The 21385-nt window shown below is 43.9% G+C and overlaps 1 protein-coding gene across 1 annotated transcript in view; it reads right to left on the reverse strand.

Moving 5' to 3' along the window:
- Positions 1-11959: 11959 nt before the first annotated feature.
- The window catches only part of JDP2 (Jun dimerization protein 2), a 65524-nt gene continuing 56098 nt past the window's right edge, over positions 11960-21385 (reverse strand). The window contains exon 6 of the transcript XR_009399194.1: positions 11960-12781. The gene's annotated coding sequence lies outside the window, so the exon portion shown is untranslated. The remainder of the gene's footprint in view (positions 12782-21385) is intronic.

Raw genomic sequence — 21385 nt, forward strand, 5'->3', positions numbered from 1 at the left:
ATATATATATATATTCTATATTATGTTACAAATTTGGGGCATAGAGGATTTTACCTGATTGATATACTATTTTCTACACTGGTTTTTTAGTGAGGTTCTAGGGATTATTGATCATTTTATGGTAGTTGGGACAAGATTTTGGAATAATTTGGGATGAGATTTTAATCACAAATCTGTAGGGAGATGAATTGAACTCTTCTTCCAGGTTTAATTATAATACTGTTATGCTCTTGGTGAAATTATTTAAACCTGAGTTTGATGGCTTACATTTTTTGTTGAAATAATGTCTTTCACTTTCTTGATAGTATTCTTTTAAACACAAACTTTGAAATTATAATGAAGTCCATGTTATGTATGTTTTTTCCTTTGGTTCTTTGTGCTTTTGGTATCATATCTAAGAAACTATGGCTAAACCCAAAGTCACAAAGATTTACATCTACATTTTCTTCTCAGACTTTTCTAGTCTTAAATCTTATATTTAGGTTTTTGATCCATTTTTAAAAGATTTTATTTATTTATTCATGAGAGACAGAGAGAGAGAGAGGCAGAGGCAGAGGGAGAAACAGGCTCCCAGCTGAGCAGGGAGCCCAATGTGGGACTTGATCCCAAGATCCTGGGATCATGACCTGGGCTGAAGGCAGATGCTTAACTGATTGAGTCACCCAGACGCCCTGTTTTTTATCCATTTTGAGTTAATTTTGGTATGATATGAGCTAGGGATCCAAACATTCTTTTGCATGTGAATATTGTTCTAGCACCATTTTTGGAAAGACTATTCTTTCTTCATTGAGTGGTTTTGGCACCTTTGTCAAAAATCAATTAACTAATTATATGGGCTTGTTATTGGACTCTAAAATCTCTTCCATTGATTTATATGTCTGTCTTTATCCCAGTACCAACCAGCCTTGTATTAAGTTTTGAAACTGAGAAATGTGAGTCTCCAATTTTATTCTTTTTTTTTTTTTCAAGATTTTTAAGGCTATTATAGAATCCATGTAATACCATATAAATTTTAGGACTAGCTTGTCAATTTCTGCAAAAAGCACAGCTGGAATATGTTATGGGTTCCATCTGATCTGCAGATCAGTTTGGAAAATATTGTCCTCTTAACAATACTAAGTCTTGGGGCGCCTGGGTGGCTCAGTCCATTAGGTGGCTGCCTTCAGCTCAAGTCATGATCTCTAGCTAGAGATCCCACGTCAGGATCCTAGCTCAGTGGGGAGTCTGCTTCTCTCTCTGCCTTTGTCTCTTCCCCTGCTCATGTTTTCTTTCTCAAATGAATAAATAAATCTTTAAAAAAACATTAAGTCTTCCAATCCATATACTATGCCACATAGAGAACAAGAAAGTCTTCTTTCTTGTGATTCTTTCTGTGATGTTTTATAGTTTTTAATGTACATAAGGTTTACACTTTTTTGGTGAACTTTAGCACTAAGTATTTTATTCTTTTTGATGTTGTTATAAATAGAATTGTTTTCTCCATTTCATTTTTGGAACACTCATTGCTAGCGTTTAGCAATATAATTGATTTTTGTGTATTGATCTTATATTCTGCAACTTTGTTGAACTTCTTTATTCACTCTAACAATTGTGTGTGTATGTGTGTATTCCTTATTCCTTAGGATTTTTTCTATAAAAGGGCATGTTATCTGTAGATAGAGATACTTTTACTTTTTTCTTTCCAATCTGGGAAGAAAATTATTTCTTTTTCTTGCTTAATTTCCCTGCTGGAAAATTCCAGCACAATGTTGAATAGAAGCACTGAGAGAGTATATCCTTTTTTTGTTCCTGATCTTAGTGGGAAAACTTTCAGTGAGACTTTCACTATTTAGCAAAGTGCTGGCTATGGGTTTTTCATGGACATTTTTGATTATGTCGGGGAAGTTCTCTTTTACCTCAGATTTGTTGAAGTTATAATAAAGATTTGTCAAAGACTTTTCTCCATCTACTGAGATGATTATGTGGGCTTTGTCCTTTATTTTATGAATATGGTGTATTTTGTTGATTACTTTTTACATGTTTTTTTAAAGTGATTTTATTTATCTATTTGACACAGAGAGAGAAAGCACAAGCAGGGGGAGAGGTAGGCAGAGGGAGAGAGAGAAGCAGGCTTCCTGCTAAACAGGGAGCCGGATGCGGGTCTTGATCCCAGGACACTGGGATAATGACCTGAGCCAAAGGCAGACGCTTAACGACTGAGCCACTCAGGTGCCCCTACTTTTTATATGTTGAACCAATTTTGCATTTCTGAGATAAATTCTACCTGGTCATACTGTAAAATCCTGTTTATATGTTTTCACATTCAACTTTGCTAGTATTTTGTTGAGGATTTTTGCATCTGTATTCCTATGGGATAGTTGTCTCTAATATTCTTTTCTTAGGATTTATTTCTCTATCTTAGGTATCAGGATAATATTAGCCTCACAGAATGAGTTGAGGAGTATTATCTCCTCTTCTAATTTTCTCCTTTTTCCAATTTTGGTTAATTATTCTTTAAACATTTGGTAGAATTCACCAGTGAAGCCATTTGGTCCTAGGCTTTTCTTTGTGGCAAGTGCTTGACTACTAGTTCAGTTCCTTTATTTATTTTCAGTCTGTTTAGATTTTGTAATTTCTTCTTGGCTAAGTTTTGATGGTTTGTATCTTTCTAGGAATTTTTCCATTTTATCTAGTTTATCCAATTTGTTTGCATAGAGTTGTGCATAGTATTTTCTTATAATCCTAATCCTTTTTATTTTTGTAAAAGCAAAAGTATATCCCTTTTTCATTCCTGATTTTAGTAATTTGAGTCTTCTATTTCTCTTTTTTTTCCCCTCAGTCAAGCTAAAGGTTTTTCTTTTTAACTATGTTGATCTTTTCAAAGGACCTTTTTCAGTTTCATTAAGTGTTTCTATTTTTTTTTCTATTCTCTACTTCATTTACATTGGCTTTAATTATTTCTATTCCCTTCCTTCTGCTTCCTTCAGGTAAGTTTGCCCTTCTTTTTCTAGATTTTAAGGTAGAGATTTGGGTTACTGATTTGAAATCTTTCTTCTTTTCTTTTTTTTTTTTTTTAAGATTTTATTTATTTATTTGACAGAGATCACAAGTAGGCAGAGAGGCAGGCAGAGAGAGAGGAGGAAGCAAGCTCCCTGCTCAGCAGAGAGCCCGATGTGGGGCTCGATCCCAGGATCCTGGGATCATGACCTGAGCTGAAAGCAGAGGCTTAACCCACTGAGCCACCCAGGTACCCCTCTATCTTCTTTTCTAATACAGGCATGTATAGCTATAAATTCCCTATAAATTTCCTATGGCTTTAGCTTCATCTTATAAGTTTTTGGTTTTTATGTTTTGTTTTCATTCATCTGGAAGTATTTTCTAATTTCCCTTGTGCTCTCTTCTTTGATACATTGGTAATTCAGGAGTATGGTATTTAGTATCAACATGTTTGTGAATTTCCCTAATTTTCTCCTTGTTACTGATTTCTAATTTCATTCCATTGTGGTTGGAAAACATACTTTGTGTGATTTCTATCTTTATAACTTTACTGAGTCTTGTTTTATAGCTCAACAAATAGTCTGTTTTGGGCCACCTTGGCAGCTCAGTTGGTTAAGCATCCAACTCTTGATTTCAGCTCAGATCATGATCTCAGAGTCATGAGATCAAGCCCTGCTCAGTGGGGAGTTCTCTCTCCCATCTTCAGATTCTCTCTCTCCATCTCTCTTTGTCCCTCCCCATTCTCTCTCTCAAAAATAAATAAATAAATCTCAAAAAAAAAAAAAAAAGCCAAAACAACCCAAATGGTCTATTCTGGAAATATCCTATGGTACAATAGAGAAGAATGTGTGTTCTGCTAAATTTTGTTGGTTGGAATGTTTTATTGATATCTGGTTTAATTGGCCTAAAGTATTGTTTGAGTTTTCTATTTTTTTTTTCTTAATGTTATGTCAAGTTTCTCTGTCTATTAATGAAAGTAGATTTAGAGTCTTCAATTATTATTTTTGAATTGCCTATTTCCCCCTTTAATTTTGTCAGTTTTTGCTTCCTGTATTATATTTTATGTATTTATTTTTTTAAAGTAGGCTGCACACCCACCATGGAGCCCAATACGGGGTTTGAGCTCGTGGCCCTGAGACCAAGACCCAAGCTGAGATCAAGAGTTAGACACTCAACCCACTGACTAAGCCACCCAGACACCCCTGCTTCCTATATTTTAAGGACTTTATTTTTAGATGCATATATGTTTATAATTATGTCTTCTTGATGCTGTGACTCGTTTATTATCATTAAATGTCCTTCACCACAGTAATGATAGTTATTTTCAAGTCTATTTTGTGCGATATTAGTGTAGCCCTCCATCTTTCTTTTGGCAATTGTTCCTATGGTATATGTTTTCTGATTCCTTCCCCCCCCCCAGGTGGAATTTTATTTATTTGCTTATTTTTATTAACATATAATGTATTATTAGCCCCAGGGGTACAGGTCTGTGAATTGTCAGCCTTACCCACTTCACAGCACTCACCATAGCATATGCCCTCCCCAGTGTCCATAACCCCACCTCCCTCTCCCTCCCTCCTCCCCCAGGCAACCCTCAGTTTGTTTTGTAAGATTCAGAGTCTCTTATGGTTTGTCTCCCTCCTGATCCCATCTTGTTTCATTTTTCCTTCCCTACCTTCCAAACCCCTCACCTTACTTCTCCAATTCAACATATCAGGGAGATCATGTGATCATTGTCTTTCTCTGATTGACTTATTTCACTCTTCCAGTTCCATCCAAGTCGTTGGAAATGGCAAGATTTCATTTCTTCTGATGGCTGCATAGTATTCCATTGTATTATATATCCCACATCTTCTTTATCCATTCATCTGTTGATGGACATCTAGGTTCTATCCACAGTTTGGTTATTGTGGACATTGCTGCTATAAAGATTTGGGTACATGTGCCCCTTTGGATCAGTACATTTGTATCTTTAGGGTAATGTTTTCTGATTCTATTTATTCACCTTATTTTTGTCTCTGAATCTAGTCTGTTTCTTATAGATAGCATGTGGTTGATTATATATGTTTTAAATCCATTTTGTCAATCACTGCCTTTTGATTGGAGTGTTTAATGCATTCAAATTTCATGGAATTGCCAATAAGGTAGGATTTATGTCTGCCATTTTGCTACATGTTTTCTAAGTGTCTTATGTCTTTTTTTTGTGTGTGTGTGTGTCTCTATCTTCATTACTTCCTGCTTTTGTGTTAAGTAGATTTTTTTCTAGTATATAATTTTAATTTATTTATTTTCTTTTTACAATACCTTTTGAGTTATTTTTTTAGTGGCTGCCCTGGGGATTACAATTAATGTCTTATAGCAATCTAGTTGAGGTTAATACTAGCTTAATTGCCATAATATACAAGCAAAATTTCTCCCATAAACTCCATTCCTCCTTACTTTGTGCTAATATTGTCATACAAATTACTACTTTATACATTCTATGCCCATCAACACAGGTTTATAATTATGGCTTTATGCAGTTATCCTTTAAATAAGATTGGAAGCAAAAATGTTATAAACAAAATACACATTTATTTTGCATTTTAATTGCTATAGTTATCATTGCCAGTGTTCTTTATTTCTTCATACAGATTCAAGTTGCTGTCTAGCATTCTTTCATTTCAACTGGAAGAACCACCTTTAGTTTGTGGGGCAGGTCTGCTAGTCATAAATTTTCTCAGTTTTTCTTTATCTGGGTACGTATAACATTCTCCTTTATTTTTAAACAGCTTTTTAAGAAAAAAAGGCAATGTCACTTGTAGGGATGTAGTATGTAATAGTTGGGGTTCTCCAGAGAAACGGAAACACTTGATGTGTGAGTGTGTGTGTGTGTGTGTGTGTGTGTGGTGGGAGAGGGAGAAAGAGGGGGAAATTTAAGGAACTGGCTAAACAAGTTCCAAGATCTGCAGTCAGCAAGCTGGAGACCCAGGAGAGCTGATGTGTAGATCCAATCCAAGTTGGAAGGTTTGAGAAACAGGAGAGCCAATAGTGTTGTTCCAACCCAAAGGCCAGTAGGCTTGACACCCAGGAGGAACTGATATTTCAATTTGAGTCTGAAGGCAGGAAAAAACAAAGTCCTAGCTTGCAGGCAGGAGGAATTCCCTCATATCTGGGAGAGTGTTGGCCTTTTTGTTTTATTCAGGCCTCCAACTGATTAGATGAAGCCCACCACATTAAGGAGGTGTTAGGACTTTTAAAAATTAACATTTGTTAACTGAAACTCAGGGTATGGAATGGTGATCCCAGGCTCAACAAAGGCCACAAGAGAAATCGAGATGGAAAAGTTTATTATTCACAGGTCCTGGAAGAAATACGCAGTATACTTCAAGGAGTCACACTGGGAGTTCAAGGCAGGGCATAAGCAGAGAGAGAGATAGGCCTGGCACACAGGCTTTTGTTAGAGTCTGTGGGTAAAGTGCTTTGGAGTTCCCAGGAGGAGCCCCTATTGGTTAATTTAAACCAAGAAGGGGAGGGTTTTGGTAAGATCCTTGGGGGTCTTAGCTAAGAGGTGCAGAAGGGGAGGACCCTGGAAGGTAAGGGGGACTGTTGATCACAGCACTGTTGGGGGAGTCACATCAGGATCTTGCATTTGCTTGTGACCCTGTGGGCTGTCGTCTAGGGCATGTGCTTGCATGAGGGGTTAGTGTTGGCTTTACGCCCCTACAGGCCACTTGGCCAAACCAAGCGAACGCCAAAGCAGCAATACCACAAAGTAATTTAACTAAACTCTCGACAGGAGGTCAACCTGTTTTAGTAAGTTTATCAACTGTAAATGTAAATGTAATGTAAATGTTAAACTCATCCAGAAACACTCTCACAAAAACACTCAGAATAGTGTTTGACCAGATATCTGGGCCCCTCATGACCCGTAATCAAGTCGATACACAAAATTGACCATCAGAGCAACATGCAATAGAAAAGTAAATAATTGAATGAAAAGACTATACAGGGGGGCTTGGGTGGCTCAGTGGGTTAAAGCCTCTGCCTTTGGCTCGGGTCATGATCCCAGGGTCCTGGGATTGAGCCCCATGTCAGGTTCTTTGCTCAGCAGGGAGCCTGCTTCCTCCTCTCTCTCTGCCTACTTGTGATCTCTATCGGTCAAGTAAATAAATAAAATCTTTAAAAAAAAAAAAAAAGAAAGAAAGAAAAGACTATACAAAGAGGCCAGCCCACTGAGACTGAACGGCTGCCTGGCTGGGAGAACCACTGAGTAGTCCCTTCTTCCCTAGTCCCTTTTTTTTTTAAGATTTTTTTTTTTAATTTGACAGACAGAGATCACAAGGAGGCAGAGAGGCAGGCGGTGGGGGGAGGGGATGCAGAAAGAGAGGGGGAGGCAGGCTCCCTGCTGAGCAGAGGACCCGATGCAGGGCTCGGCTCGATGCCAGGCGGGACTCAATCCCAGGACCCTGGGATCGTGACCTGAGCCAAAGGCAGAGGCTTTAACCCACTGACCCACCCAGGCAACCTTTCCCTAATCCTATTGAAATGACTGAAAAGAAGGGCAATAAGGAGTTGACTCAGAACAAAACTGATGGTGGAAGGAGAGGACATTGGAGACCAGAGGCTTGATGGATTTCCAGAAGACTGAAAAAAAGGTGGGAAATGTGCATTCTTTAGCAGATAAGCAGAAATCCAACTTAGCGCATGAAAGGAGACTGACCAGAGACAATGGTACAAGAGAACACTGGGCTGCCGTGACCAAGGATGTTACGAAAGAATATTTAATTTAAAAAAATTAATGACATACAAAGATGTTCAACATATTAAAATAAAAAGTGGGTTGAAAAACATTATCTTAACATATTCCTATTTTTCTTAAGAAAAGACATCGATGTGTTTAATCAGGAGACTAGACACTATCTGATAACAATGACTATCTCACTATTTTCTCTACTAAACATGTATCCCATGAAGATAGTAAAAGTGACTTTCAACTAGTACGTACCTACAAGAGACTGAAATTTTAGAACATTGCCATAGATTTCTAAGACTGTGGCTGTTGTGGGAGAAATGGCAAAATACACACAGAGCAATCGTATAGCTCAGTAAAATAGAGGAACTCAGGGACGCCTGGGTGGCTCAGTTGGTTAAGCAGCTGCCTTCGGCTCAGGTCATGATCCCAGCGTCCTGGGATCGAGTCCCACATCGGGCTCCTTGCTCCACGGGGAGCCTGCTTCTCCTCTGCCTCTGCCTTCCACTCTGTCTGCCTGTGCTCGCTCTCGCTCACTCACTCTCTGACAAATAAATAAATAAAATCTTTAAAAAAAAAAAATAGAGGAACTCATACAAGATCAGTCACACCCCCCCCTTTGTGGGCCTCAGGTATGAACGTGTCAAGTGTCCCAATTCACGTCACACAAAACTCAGTCGTCACTCTGGCTCCTCAGCAACCAGAGTGTGATTTGTCTGGACTTCTAGAGTCTCCATGTTTGGACATGCACGTTCCCATATCGCCCGTGTTCCCTGTGATCTTCCAGCTTTCCCTTCATCTAGTCTCTCTCACAGCAGAGGTAATCATCCTCAGAAACCTACGTAACAAGGCTCATGGCCAGGCCCATGTAATTTCGTACTAAGTGCCACATAAGGAAGAAAGGACTCGTTTTCCCTGTAGGCCATTCTTTTATTTTTTTATTTTTTGTTTATAAAGATTTTATTTATTTATTTGACAGAGAGAGAGATCACAAGTAGGCAGACAGGTAGGCAGAGAGCGGGGGGGGAGCAGGCTCCCTGCTGAGCAGAGAGTCTGATGTAGGGCTTGATTCCAGGACCCTGAGATCATGACCTGAGCCAAAGGCAGAGGCTTAACCCACTGAGCCACCCAGGTGCCCCCACACAGGTTTTTTCCAATAAATACAGTTAGTACAGTACTCAAAATGTATTTTCTCCTTATAATTTTCTTTTTTATTTTTTAAAGATTTTATTTATTTATTGGACAGACAGAGATCACAAGTAGGCAGAGAGTCAGGCAGAGAGAGAGGAGGAAGCAGGCTCCCTGCTGAGCAGAGAGCCCGATGTGGGGCTCGATCCCAGGACCCTGAGACCATGACTGGAGCCGAAGGCGGTGGCCCAACCCACTGAGCCACCCAGGCGCCCCTAGGCCACTCTTTTAAATAGAGAGAAATTCCCATGGGAAATCTGTCATGAGTATATTGTAAAGAGAATCTGAATGGACTGTGGAACTAACCTAGGAGACATTTGATTTATATTTCTTCTCTGGAAGTAGGTGGGATAGAGTAACTTAACAGCCCCTGTGCGCCCATTATCGCCCCCAACATATGTCTAAGAAGATACAAAATTCTTATTCCTCTTTCTTTCTACTGGTCAAGGTAGCTTTCTTGGATCCATGAAGACATATGGTAGGATTAGGGTTAGGGGCTGAGAAAACAGATGGACCTGTGGGTTTTCCAATTTTGTTATTGTCTAAAGATTACTATGAATTTTTTTTTTTTTTTCTGGAGAGAGAGAGAGAGAAAGAGTGTGAGCAGGAGTGAGAGGAGCAGAGGGGGAGGGAGAGACTCTTAAGCAGACTCCAGGGGCACGTGGGTGGCTCAGTGGGTCAAAGACTTCTGCTTTCGACTCAGGTCATGATCCCAGGGTCCTGGGATCGAGCCCAGCATCAGGCTCTCTGCTCAGCAGGGAGCCTGCTTCCTCCTCTCTCTGCCTGCTTCTCTGCCTACTTGTGATCTCTGTCTGTCAAATAAATAAATTAAAAAAAAAAAAAAAACATTTAAGCAGACTCCATACCGAGTGCAGAGCACAACACAGCTCTGAGATCATGACCTGAGGCCGAATCAAGAGTTGGACACTTATCCCACTAGGCCACCCAGATGCCCCAAGATTACTTCTATTTTATTAAATATTTTATTTATTTAGTTGAGAGAGAGAGAGACAGCACGAAGAGAGGGAGGGATAGAAGGAGAGGAAAAAGCAGGCTCCCCACTGAGCTTAACCAACTGAACCCCCCAAGTGCCCCCCAAGATTACTTTTAAAACTGCATCAGATCAGGGTGCCTGTGTGGCTCAGTGGGTTAAAGCCTCTGCCTTCGGCTCAGGTCAGAATCCCAGTGTCCTGGGATCGAGCCCCACATCGAGCTGTCTGCTCCGCAGAAAGCCTGCTTCCTCCTCTCTCTCTCTCTGCCTGCCTCTCTACCTACTTGTGATCTCTGTCTGTCAAATAAATAACTAAAATCTTTAAAAAAAAAAAAAAAACTGCATCAGATCTCTGGTTCAAGATGGATTAGCCCACATGCTTGACAGGAAAATCCCACTGAAACAACTTGCAAATGACTTACTAGTGTGAGCAAGAGATATCGTAAAAAGGACTCTGTAGAAGGTGACAGACCAAGAAATACAGATTTCAGTAAAATGTCTAAAATGATGAAGGTCCAAAATAAAAATACAAGTAAAAATTGGGAGGTGGGGGCAGGGGAGGTGGGGGGGCTCAGTTGGTTGGGTGAATGCCTTCGGCTCCGGTCATGATCCCAGGGTCCTGGGATCGAGTCCGGAGTCGGGCTCCCTGCTCAGTGGAGACTGCTTCTCCCTCTGCCTGCCACTCCCCCTGCTTGTGCTTTCTCTCTCTGTCCAATGAATGGATAAAATCTTTTAAAAAAAAAATCGGGAGGTGGGGAAAATGAGGTAAAACATAACCAAATTAAATTCCTCAATATTCAGAGTGAGGTGGGGGGGGTCTTTAAATAATGTCTAAAAGAGATAAGTTGAGAAAGAGAACTACAAACATATTTTAGAATTCTGAATATAATCACCCGAAGCACAAAGCCCAAACACGATTTTAAACATTGGCTTCTAGAGAGTAGGTCTAGGAGTGTAGGCCTGGAGATTCAGTAAACTTGCACATTTTCTTTATCTTTTACATAATTGTTTGAAATGTTTTACCACATCCGTAAGTCATGTTTACAGTAGTTAAAACCAACAGCAACAGCAACAAAAGTCCACTCTGGTAATCTTGGGGACAAAGTTTCTCCTTTTACCTCCATCCAACAGACCCACGAATCCTGTGGCCTCTCCCTCCTCGTTCCCGGATAGAAGGCCCACCAGGGAGGCAGACAGCGACTGGGCTTACAAGGTGCCCTGCAGTTTCATTTGTTAAAAATCTTAGATTTAGGGGCACCTGAGTGGCTCAGTGAGTTAAGCCTTTGCCTTCAGCTCAAGTCATGATCCCAGGGTTCTGGGATCGAGCCCCACTTCGGGCTCTCTGCTCAGCAGGGAGCCTGCTTCCCCCTCTCTCTCTGCCTGCTGCTCTGCCTACTTGTGATCTCTGTCTGTCAAATAAATAAATAAAATCTTTAAAAAAAAATCTTAGATTTAACTTTTTACTTATTTAAGCAGAAAAGAGAACGGTGGCTGACAGGGAGTGGGAGGAGGGAAAGAAGCACGTTGTTCAGTGGGTATCAAGTTCACGGTTGTACAAGATGAATAAGTTCTAGAGACAGGCTGTACCACGTAGTGCCTATAATTAATGAGATGGTGTTGGGCACTTAACAACCTGTTGAGGGGCGCCTGGCCGGCTCAGTCAGTGGAGCGTGCGACTCTTGATCTCGGGGTTGTGGGTTCGAGCCCCACACTGGGTGCAGAGATTACTTAAAAATAAAACCTTAAAAAAAGAAAATTTGTTGAGAGGCTATAACTCCTGTTAACTGTTCTTAACACACACACACACACACAGAGCAAAAGGACACGAGGAATTCTTTGGAGGACAAATAGGTTTATTACCTTGATTGCGATACTGATCTCACGCAGTGTATACATATGTGCTAACTCATCCAAATGTATACATTAATTATGTGCATTTTTGTGTATCAATCAAACCTCAACAAAGCAATAATTTTTAAAATTTTTTACCATTTAAAGTATTTATTTATAAAACTATTTTATGTCCTACAGTTCTGAGTAAATACCATCACGCCTCCCTTTTTCCCCTGACTTGTTTTAGTCCTGGCTTGGTGAGCAGAACCTAAGAGGACAGCAGCTTGCGAAGACACGGCGACAGAAGTCGGGGATCTAAAATCCAGTGTTTGGAGCTTTCTACTGTTGGGAGAGCCGCTGGGGTTGGGAATCCTCACTCTCTGGGGTCTGCATTGACGTAACTGCTAACGGAGGAAGGTTCTTCCGGGCTCGTTTCCAGTCTGGGGAGTAGGGATCCTAAGAGCAGCACCCCTACTCCCGTGGGTTTGCAGGGGGAGTTAGAGGAGAAAAGGACTATAAAGAATTTAGCACAGTGTGCCATTCCTCCCACGTTGGTTATGCTGGTGTCATTGTGGCCTTGTTTAAACCTCGGGGGTTGTCCTCTGCGAGCCCTTGTAAGCCATTTCATCTGGAAGGAGCTCTGCCCCAAGGACAAGAGAAGGCTCCAGTGCCTCAGAAAGCCCTCACTCTTGGGCCAGAGGCAAAGAAAAGGGGAGGTCCACAGGAAGAGATCAGCCTTGGTGAGTTCTGCACTTTTCTGTTGACCGCGCTCAGGCCATAAGGTCCAAATTTCAGTTACCTTCTCAGAAAAAGAAAAAAAGCCCTGTCTCAGGGGTACGCTCATCCAGGAATTCAAACTGGGAATCACCAGGCACAGGGTTTTCTAGAAGCCTAGGCTGTTGCTCCTGAGGTTTCCTGATCTGAATCACCCAGCACAGGGACTATCAGCTGTGGCTGTGACTCAGGCCACCGCTGCACATCTGGCTGATTCTGAGGAGGAGATGGTGGCCCAGACTCTTCAGGGCTTCCGATCACATCTGCAGAGCAGTTCTCCACAGGCCCTGTGGGGTGGGGAGATTATGTTAGAATTTCTGTGTGTATAAAAAAAAAAAAGGTAAGAAAGAAATGAAGAAGCTATGATCATATTTAACATATGAGTACTTAACATATTAGTATAAGAGCTAATATCTATCTTGTCAATAAATGTACACGTACTGTTTCAGAAACATGTATGTTGTATGTCGATGTTATAAATATGCGTAGACATCTTTCAGATGCTCAAAAATATCGAACAGATTGGGTACACAAAGCAGTTTGGAGACCTCACTCTGCCCATCACTCTCTTGTCTGGCAAGCTTTCTGGCTGAAGCCTGGAGACGTCACGCACCGGCGGCTTTGGACACTTGTCGTCCTTCTCAGAAGCCACCATTGGGTTTCTCAACACTGCGCTTCTATACCTGCTGTTTCCTCTGGGTTGTCCGTTACGCTCTCTGGCCTGACCAACTCCTGTCTGCTCCTTAGGCCTCCGCTCAGTGGTCATCCTCGCTAGGAAACAGTCTCTGACCCACCGGGTTGGACATTCTTCAGGGACCATCCTTGCTTGTACCTTTACATCTCCTGGTTATGAAGTTGTATCCCCATGTCCGTCTCCCTCACTAACTGGGAGCCAGGAAGGTCTTACTTCATCTCTGTTCTCCAGGACCTAGTGCAACGGCTGAAGTGACCACTGGGGTCTCTTCTCTCCCATTCATGCCACCGTGAAAACCATTGACTAAAAATCTTTACCTCCCCCACCAAAAAAAATATGAATTAACATCGCTGAAGTCCCATTCCTTTTGGAGACTGGGTCAAATTGCCCATCACCAGGCCTAGGGTCTCCCTTTAAGAAAAAGCAGAAAGTTCCCCTTCAACTACATGCCCTATTTCCGGACTGTGGTTCCTCCAGCACAGAGCATAACCAAGGACTTCCCCTAGTGGCTCTGTGAGAGACCTGGCTGAGTGAGCTCCTTCTGCAGAAACTCGATAACATCAGCCTATGGTAAGGGTTCCAGGCAACAGACTGCCCTTCTCGTTTGACTGGAGGATGTGCCTCCAAAGGAGGTGAAGGCCTCCTCTGGGCAGGGGTCTCCCCAGGCACAGAGCAGCTGGCTTCTCAGGGTTCTCTCCGGGATCTTAGGATTTCTCCTTGTTACTGTGCCCTCCGCATCTGCTTTACCTCCCCACTCTGCCCTGGCCTCCTCCATATGCCTGAAGATGGATGGTTCCCTGTACCCAAAAGAGCCCCACCTCAAGTCATCAGAGGAGGCTGAGGAGCCCCTCAAGTCACAGTTCCAAACCAAGAAAGAGAGGCTCTCTTGGGTCCATTCTGAGTCCAGAGCCCACTCCTGGGCCACTCAGCCGCTCACAGTGGGTCTGGGATTGGTCTTACAAACATGGCTGCCGGAGGCTGGATCATTCTCAGAGATTGTGGCGAGGCACACCCTCTCAAAAGTACCAACCATGGGAAGTAAAGAAGGAAGCAGAAAGGAAATAGGCTGAGTCTCTGTTTGGTGCCAAGCGTGTCAGCAAATATCTTAAAACGAGGAGTCAGATCTGAGAGGATGTGAAGAATCGAGTCTCATCCAGTTCCCCAACTGTCCCTTTGTGCAAGCCCCATACCAAGAACCTTGAAACGGGGCAGAAAGTGGAGAAGACAAATGCCTACCATTGAGGAGTTAATGGTTCAGGTAGGAAAAGTCACAAAGGAGCCTAAACTGGCATCAGGAAGCCCGCCCCCCCTTCTAAGACCACCCATGACATTCCCTTCCATTCCTTCAGGCCCCGGTCATTCCTCCTCCTCAGGGAGGCCTTCCCTCACCACACCTGCTGGGGTAGTGTGGTATGACAGAGAGAACCAAGGACTAGAATCAGTCACCACCAGGGGCCTGGCTCTGCCTCTGCCTGTCACCAACTAGCTGTGTGACCTTGAGGGCGCCATTCGTCCAGCCTCAGTTGCCTCCTCTAATGGGCTGAGGAAGCTTGAGTAAAATATAAAGCCTGTGTGACACGGTTGTTTCTCCCATTGACTTGTGAATTATTTCAAGCTGAAAAAAATGTAATCCGGACACTGGTTAAGAGCATGGGCTGTAAGGATTCTGAGGTCTCTTCTCATTGCAGAATGGTCTAGAATGGACTGACCTGCTATCTCCTGTGGCATCCCAGGCTTTGCAAAAGGAGAAGGCCTCCCACCTCCAGGGCTTTCCCACACCTGGGAGCGTATCAGCTCTAGATGACGCACGTGACCTCTGGCTATGCCAGGACTTCAGCTGGCATTACGGACAAGGCATTACCTATAGCTCTGAAAGACGCAAGCCTGCAGCCTCTGTTGCTGGTCCCAGGATGGTCCCAATTGCCAAACTTGGAATTATAATGTGGAAGAAATCCCATCAAGTATATCGCATGTCTGTTTGGACCATTGTGGGACCGGAAATCTGCCCGTTTCCATTATTTAGTGTATGAAGAAAGATGAGAACAGAAGCCCTAAGTATTTTCCAACGTCTTGATCGTTCATACAAGAAGAGAAAGAGGAGAAGGGAAGGGGGTTGGTGAAGGGGAAATGGCCGGAGGAGAAGAAACAGGCAAACAGGGAGATGGGGACAGGTGAGGAAGAAAAAAATGACGCTGATGGGGCGCCTGGGTGGCTCAGTGGGTTAAAGCCTTTGCCTTCGGCTCAGATCATGATCCCAGGGTCCTGGGATCCAGCCCCGCATCAGGCTCTCTGCTCAGCAGGGAGCCTGTTTCCTCCTCTGTGCCTGCTTCTCTGCCTACTTGTGATCTCTGTCTGTCAAATAAATAAAAATCTTTAAAAAAAAAGAAGAAGAAGAAGAAGAAGAAGAAGAAGAAGAAGAAGAAGAAGAAGAAGAAGAAGAAGAAGAAGAAGAAGAAGAAGAAAGAAAATGACACTGAAATTAGAGACAAAGAAAGAAAGCAATCACTAAGAGCCCGGTGCCAGGGCCATGACTCTAATCCAGCACCAAGCCTCCCACACCTGGGTCTGTGAATACTGATGATGCCGCTGCTTTCTGTGCCCCTAGATAAAATCTCAAGGTGTCAAATGTCACATGTCTGCAAATTGGAGCCTTGAAAGTCTACTCGGAGGGGTATCAAGAAAGGAAACCCTGCTACCTTGAGATTTCAGCTATCTCTTATGTCCATCTATGCACAGACTTCATTTGAAATTGTGTTAAATGAAATCAAGAAAGGTTTACTATAACCACCCCCCTCCATAAAAGGGGGGGGGTTGTGGGGGAGGATCAAGAGTCAGACGACTGAATGGAATCACAGCTGCAACACCTGCCAGCTCTGTGACTTGGGGTAAATTAGTTCATGCTTCAGCACCTTTGTCTTCCTCACCTGAAACCCAAGGATATTTCCAGTGTAGATGTCATGCAGCCGCTGGAGGGTTCCGTGAGATTTTGCATTCAGTGCACTCAGGGGACGACAGCCACCGCCATCGTGAACATGACCACAGGCAGCATCCTGTCTCTCCTCTGGAGTTGACTGTGTGGCCCCAAGGGCAGGGCCCCATCACGGTCATGGCGGCATTCACGACACTGCCGGGCGCAGCCAGCCATAGGGTGTCCATCCTGTGAACTGAACTGATGAGGTGCTGGACCAAACTGCTCGCCCCTTAGAGCCTCTGATGTAGAATCCAAGGGGATGAAGAGTTGTTCTGACATGGGACCAGGTCCGAGAGCCCATGTCCAGTGACCTCCCAGTTCCCTCCCCAAAGCCAAGGGTAATTTAATTCCATGATTGGTCAGTTTTGCAGGCCGCATGGCTGGGATGAGAGAACCGAGTCCGAGAGAGGAGACTGGTTTTGTCTGGGTTGACCATTTTGAGCCTTAAATTCTATATCTATATGTGGTTTCCTTTTTCCCAATAGTCTCCTGGATATATGCCTTCACCTGGGTAGTGGGGAAATGCAGCACCTGATGAGGTTCTGGCTCACCAAAGCCACAAATGAAATCAGAAAGAGCCTCCACCAGCCCGTGTTCCAAGGCAGCCTCTCACCTACACAGAGGGGCACCCACTCAGACTTTCCCAACGCCATCGCTTCTCTGCAGTGTCATAGACAAAGCGCAACACTTGGATTTCCCTGCACCAACGACTAAAGGTCACGTCTCCAGGAGCACACAGTGAGTGGGTGGCTGCCCTGAGATTGCCAGCAGGCTTTAATTTCCTTCCCAGATTATCACAGGAGCAGGGAGATTGGGTGGTAGAAGCCACCTTTGAAGAAACGAGCATGTCCTACTATCGTCCACTCATCCACACAGGCCGAAAAGGCCTCGCCTATAATGAGGGTCCCCCCCGCTACCCCCAATACAATCTCCCCAGGTGACTGTATGAGTGTGAGCATGCACTGGGTCTCCCAGGTACCAAAGACTTAGATCCATGCCAGTCTTTAAAGGCTAATCATAACAGATATTTCCCTGTGACCAGAGTACATAAAAAATAAGTTGTTCCAATTTTCTTTATCGCATATATCTTAAAAAGCTGAAAAATTCTAATAGTACAGAAATACCAGTATTGGTATTAGTAGAATGAAAACGAAACCGATGCTTCCGGAAATAATAATGGCGGCTACCGTTTGCTGAGCACCTACTATGTGCCATGCACTTTATAGTCGTGATCGCCTTTCAGGCTCTCACCCGTCCGCGTGGTGGGGGCTCTGAGAATCCTGTGCCACAGATGAGGAAACTGGAGTTGCCTGACATCACCCAATGTTGAAGGAAGAAAAAGAAAGTTAAGATTGTAAGTGCGGTTGGTCCGTGGCGAGCACAAAGACTAGGATGGAGGAAGCCCAGAAAAATGAAAACCGTTGATTTGATGGGATGATAAGTTCATGGGGATTTTTTTTTTTCCTCCTTGGCCAACATCTGTGCTGTGGTGTGCCATACTGAGGAGAGAGAAATCAGTGTAGCTGTCTCGGGAGTGATGGCTGGGAAGCCTGTGGGAAGGGGTCGTGGGCTGTTCATCTGGTGACAAAGGCCCCAGCTGCTCGTTCCCCCAAGGCCACCTCCCTGCACTTTCTCAGCATCTTTGTCGATTGCTGAGTGTATGGAGGGACAGTTTAGGGGAAACCCCTTCTCCAGCTCAGATTGGCTTTGGTTCTTTTTTTTAAACTTACTGCAAATTTGTTTCCTTGGAACCTGGAACCTAGGGGGGTTTTTCCCTTCCCTTTTATGAATCAGCACAGAACTGGCCTATGTGGGCCAGAGAAGCTTCTGGAATATAAACATTGCTGAGGTCCTACTGCTCCTCGGCCTACAGATTCTCCCTCCTGCCTTGGATTCACTGGCTGGGTTTCAGCCCAGGCTCCCAGCTGCCTCCTGTCCCCAGAATCCCAGGCCCAGAGACGAGCTCCTACACCCCTAATCCCAGAAGCAACCTGCAGTGACGCTGTAATACACGTGCCTTCTGAAGGGAGAAGGCAGCAGGGAAACTGTGGTCCCCCTCTCCCAAAAGCTCAGCTTTCCCTGGGAGTATCATGAGAGATACCCCGTCCTTACCTCCAAGAAAAGCCCTAAGCCAAGTGGCCCCAAAGTCCATCCCCTACCCCCACCCTCCCCCCGGCTCCAGGTCCCCCACCCCTAGTTGGTACCGAGAGCAGTAGCCCCATACACTTGTCCTTGTTCAGGTGTCTGATATAATACGTTGTCCCCTGGGGGGCATTTTGTGTCATCGACCACTCATACCCACCAGGGGTCTCTGCTTTCAACGAGCCTATTTCATAGATGAGCTGACGGAGGCTCAGAACCATAAAGTAACTTGTCAAGGTCACCAGCTGGAGGCACCAGGCCGGGATTCCTGCCCTGTCACCGTGCTGGGCTATCCCCTCCGTCTTGTTAACTTGAGTTTTTTCATATAAGGGCAGTTCTACTGGATTTGTGGCTTTTGTTCATGGATATAACTTTTTTTAAAAAAAAGATTTTATTTATCTATTTGAGAGCGAGAAGGAGCACGAGCAGGGGGGTGTGGAGGGAGGACCAGAGAGAGAGAGGGAGAAGGACCAGAGTAGGGAGCCCAATGGAGGCTCCATCCCAAGACCCCAGACGCCTAACCCACTGAGCCAGCCAGGTGCCCCGAAACTACCTTCTTCTTAACATCGGGCTGCGGGAGGGGATTTGTAGCACAGGAAGAGGAGCAGGGATGAGCCTGAGGGCTTGGAGCCGAAAAGGGTCTTGGAACCCCGGAAAGAGGGGCCGTGAGTTAATCATAGTCCCTTCTCAATCCTAATCTCAGCTATAGGCCAGATGCCCAGGGACAGTGAGGGGAAAAGGAAAAAAAAAAAAAGACCAATGTTAAAAACACTAAGTTTTGTCCCAAAATAAAGACTTGGCTTATAAGGAAAAAACCCTTATCTTGTTATTTCCAGAGTCACCTGATTTTCAGTGATCTATGATCACCTGGACTGGTTTTTCTCTATGATTCAAGTTTCTGGGGGCAAGTGGATAGGATATAAATCGTAAATAAATAAATGTGATGCACCATTTTATCGTGAGGGTGGTGGTTTGTTTCCTAAGTTCAAAACCAGGCCCCATAGAGTACATGTACTGGAACTGATTGAGGGAAGAGACGTCGGTGTGGGGCCATCCTCGGGGGCAGGTGCAGAGACACAGACAACCTGTGACCACATACGGTGTCTCGGTTCCACTCTTAAAGTACAGATGCCCTGACCTCAACCTCAGAGGGCTTTCCAGCTCTGTTCCCATCCATGGTTCTGAAACTTACTGGTGACCACTCCCACCCACATCCTCTGCCTCCCCGGCCACTGGCCCCAGACGTCATCCATTCAACAACTATTGAGCGCCAGCTGTGTGCCAGACTCCGCACAAATGCTGGCAATTCAGCTGTGGTGGAGACCGGCTTAACCCCTGCTCGAATGAAGCCCCCAGAAGAACGGAAGGATAGATGAGTGAATAATCATTCCATGCAATGGAATGCCTCAGGAAAGGAAGTCTAGAAGAGGGGCACCCAGGCCAGACCTGAGGGGTCAAGATTTCTTAAGAGGGGAATTATAATTTAAACCCAGGTCTCACGGCTGTTCGACATATGCATGGCAGAGACTGGCAGGCAGGTCCAAGTTCCGTTGCCTTCAGGTGTGGAGTCAGGCTACATTTCCCAGCCTCCCCTGTGGCAGAGCTGTGTGTTAAGGGACTACAGCCGGGGTCAGTAAGCATCACCATCTGGCAGGTTCCATGTTCTTTGTTCACTCATCATCTGAATGCAGAGGATTCCAAAGGCTCCCCTGGAAGAACAGGACCACTACATAGGAGGAGCCTGGGTCTCGGACTCACCATGGGGAAGGCCTTTCCACCAAATGGGAATGTCCTCATGACTTACCATACACATGAGAAATAAAGTTTTTTTGTGTAAAGCCATGGGTGTGTGTTATAGCAACTGGTATCACCCTAACTTATAATCAAGCAGGATTGGGGGATAAAGTGTTCTAGGAAAAAAACTTAGTAAAAACAGCCTACCCTTAGGAAGTAGCAGTCAACCAAACAGAAGGAAGGAACACAGGCTCCAGGGCCAAACCAATGGGATCGAACTCAAGTTCTATATTTCCTAGCTGTGTGATCTTGGGTGAATTGCTTAACCTTTCTGAATATCAACTTCCATGGTTGTAAAATGAAGATAACACCTTCCTTGAAGGATTGAAGTGATTATTAAATAGTACCTAGAATGGTTCCTAATACAGGAAAGGCTTTCCAAATAATCCTTTTCTCCTAACTACATGCATTCTTAGAATGACGTTGAAATAATAATATGCTTTGGTAACTGGTAATGGTAACAATAATAATAAAACATTTATTGAGAACTAATTATGTTCCAGGAACTGATCTAATCACAACCCTCTGAATTAGTCACTACTTTCCCCCAATTTTACAGATGAGGAAACTGAGGCACAGAGATGTTAAGTAACGTGTCCAAGGTTAACAGATGGTAAGTGGTAGAGCCTGGTAAATCCAGGCAGGCATGGTTACAATTCCCTTGTTACAGCTGAACAGCACAGTGACACAATTTGCTTAAAGCCACATGGTCTCAAAGAGTCCCACGTTGGGGGCCTAACTGCTTGTGATTCTGGTGGAGAACAGAGCAGCCATCTCAGACCATGAGAAGCGCCGTCCTTTTGCAGGCATGCGGGTGGCTTTGATAGTCATGATGCTGACCAAAACCAAAGATGGCTTTTGTCAACTGTAAGAAAGTAGCAGGTGAGCACGCTCAGGGTCCTGGCCCGTGGAGAAACTCAAGCCCTCCGGCCATAAAATAAAGACCAAAGGACTTTGGTTTTTTTACAAAAGTGACATTTTATAATTTTCCTCTTATTTTCTGTCAATTCTTCACATTGGGAGTGATCATTTTCTCTTTATAATACCTTTTTACTATTCAATTCAGTTTTGTATTCCAAAAAAAATTCTAGAAGAGTTTTAAAACTTAGCTGGGGCAAACTTCACTGACTTTAAAAGGATGTTCAACCTTGGGGATGGGGGGGAGGGGACAGTGCTAAGAAATGGAACTTGAGAGGGCAAATCTGAAGTAGAAGTAACAGCCCAGAGGCGCCTGGGTGGCTCAGTGGGCTAAAGCCTCTGTCTTTGGCTCAAGTCATGATCCCAAGGTCT

The sequence above is a fragment of the Mustela nigripes genome, chromosome 13 (assembly GCF_022355385.1).
Source record: "Mustela nigripes isolate SB6536 chromosome 13, MUSNIG.SB6536, whole genome shotgun sequence".
In the NCBI taxonomy this organism is placed as follows: Eukaryota; Metazoa; Chordata; class Mammalia; order Carnivora; family Mustelidae; genus Mustela; species Mustela nigripes.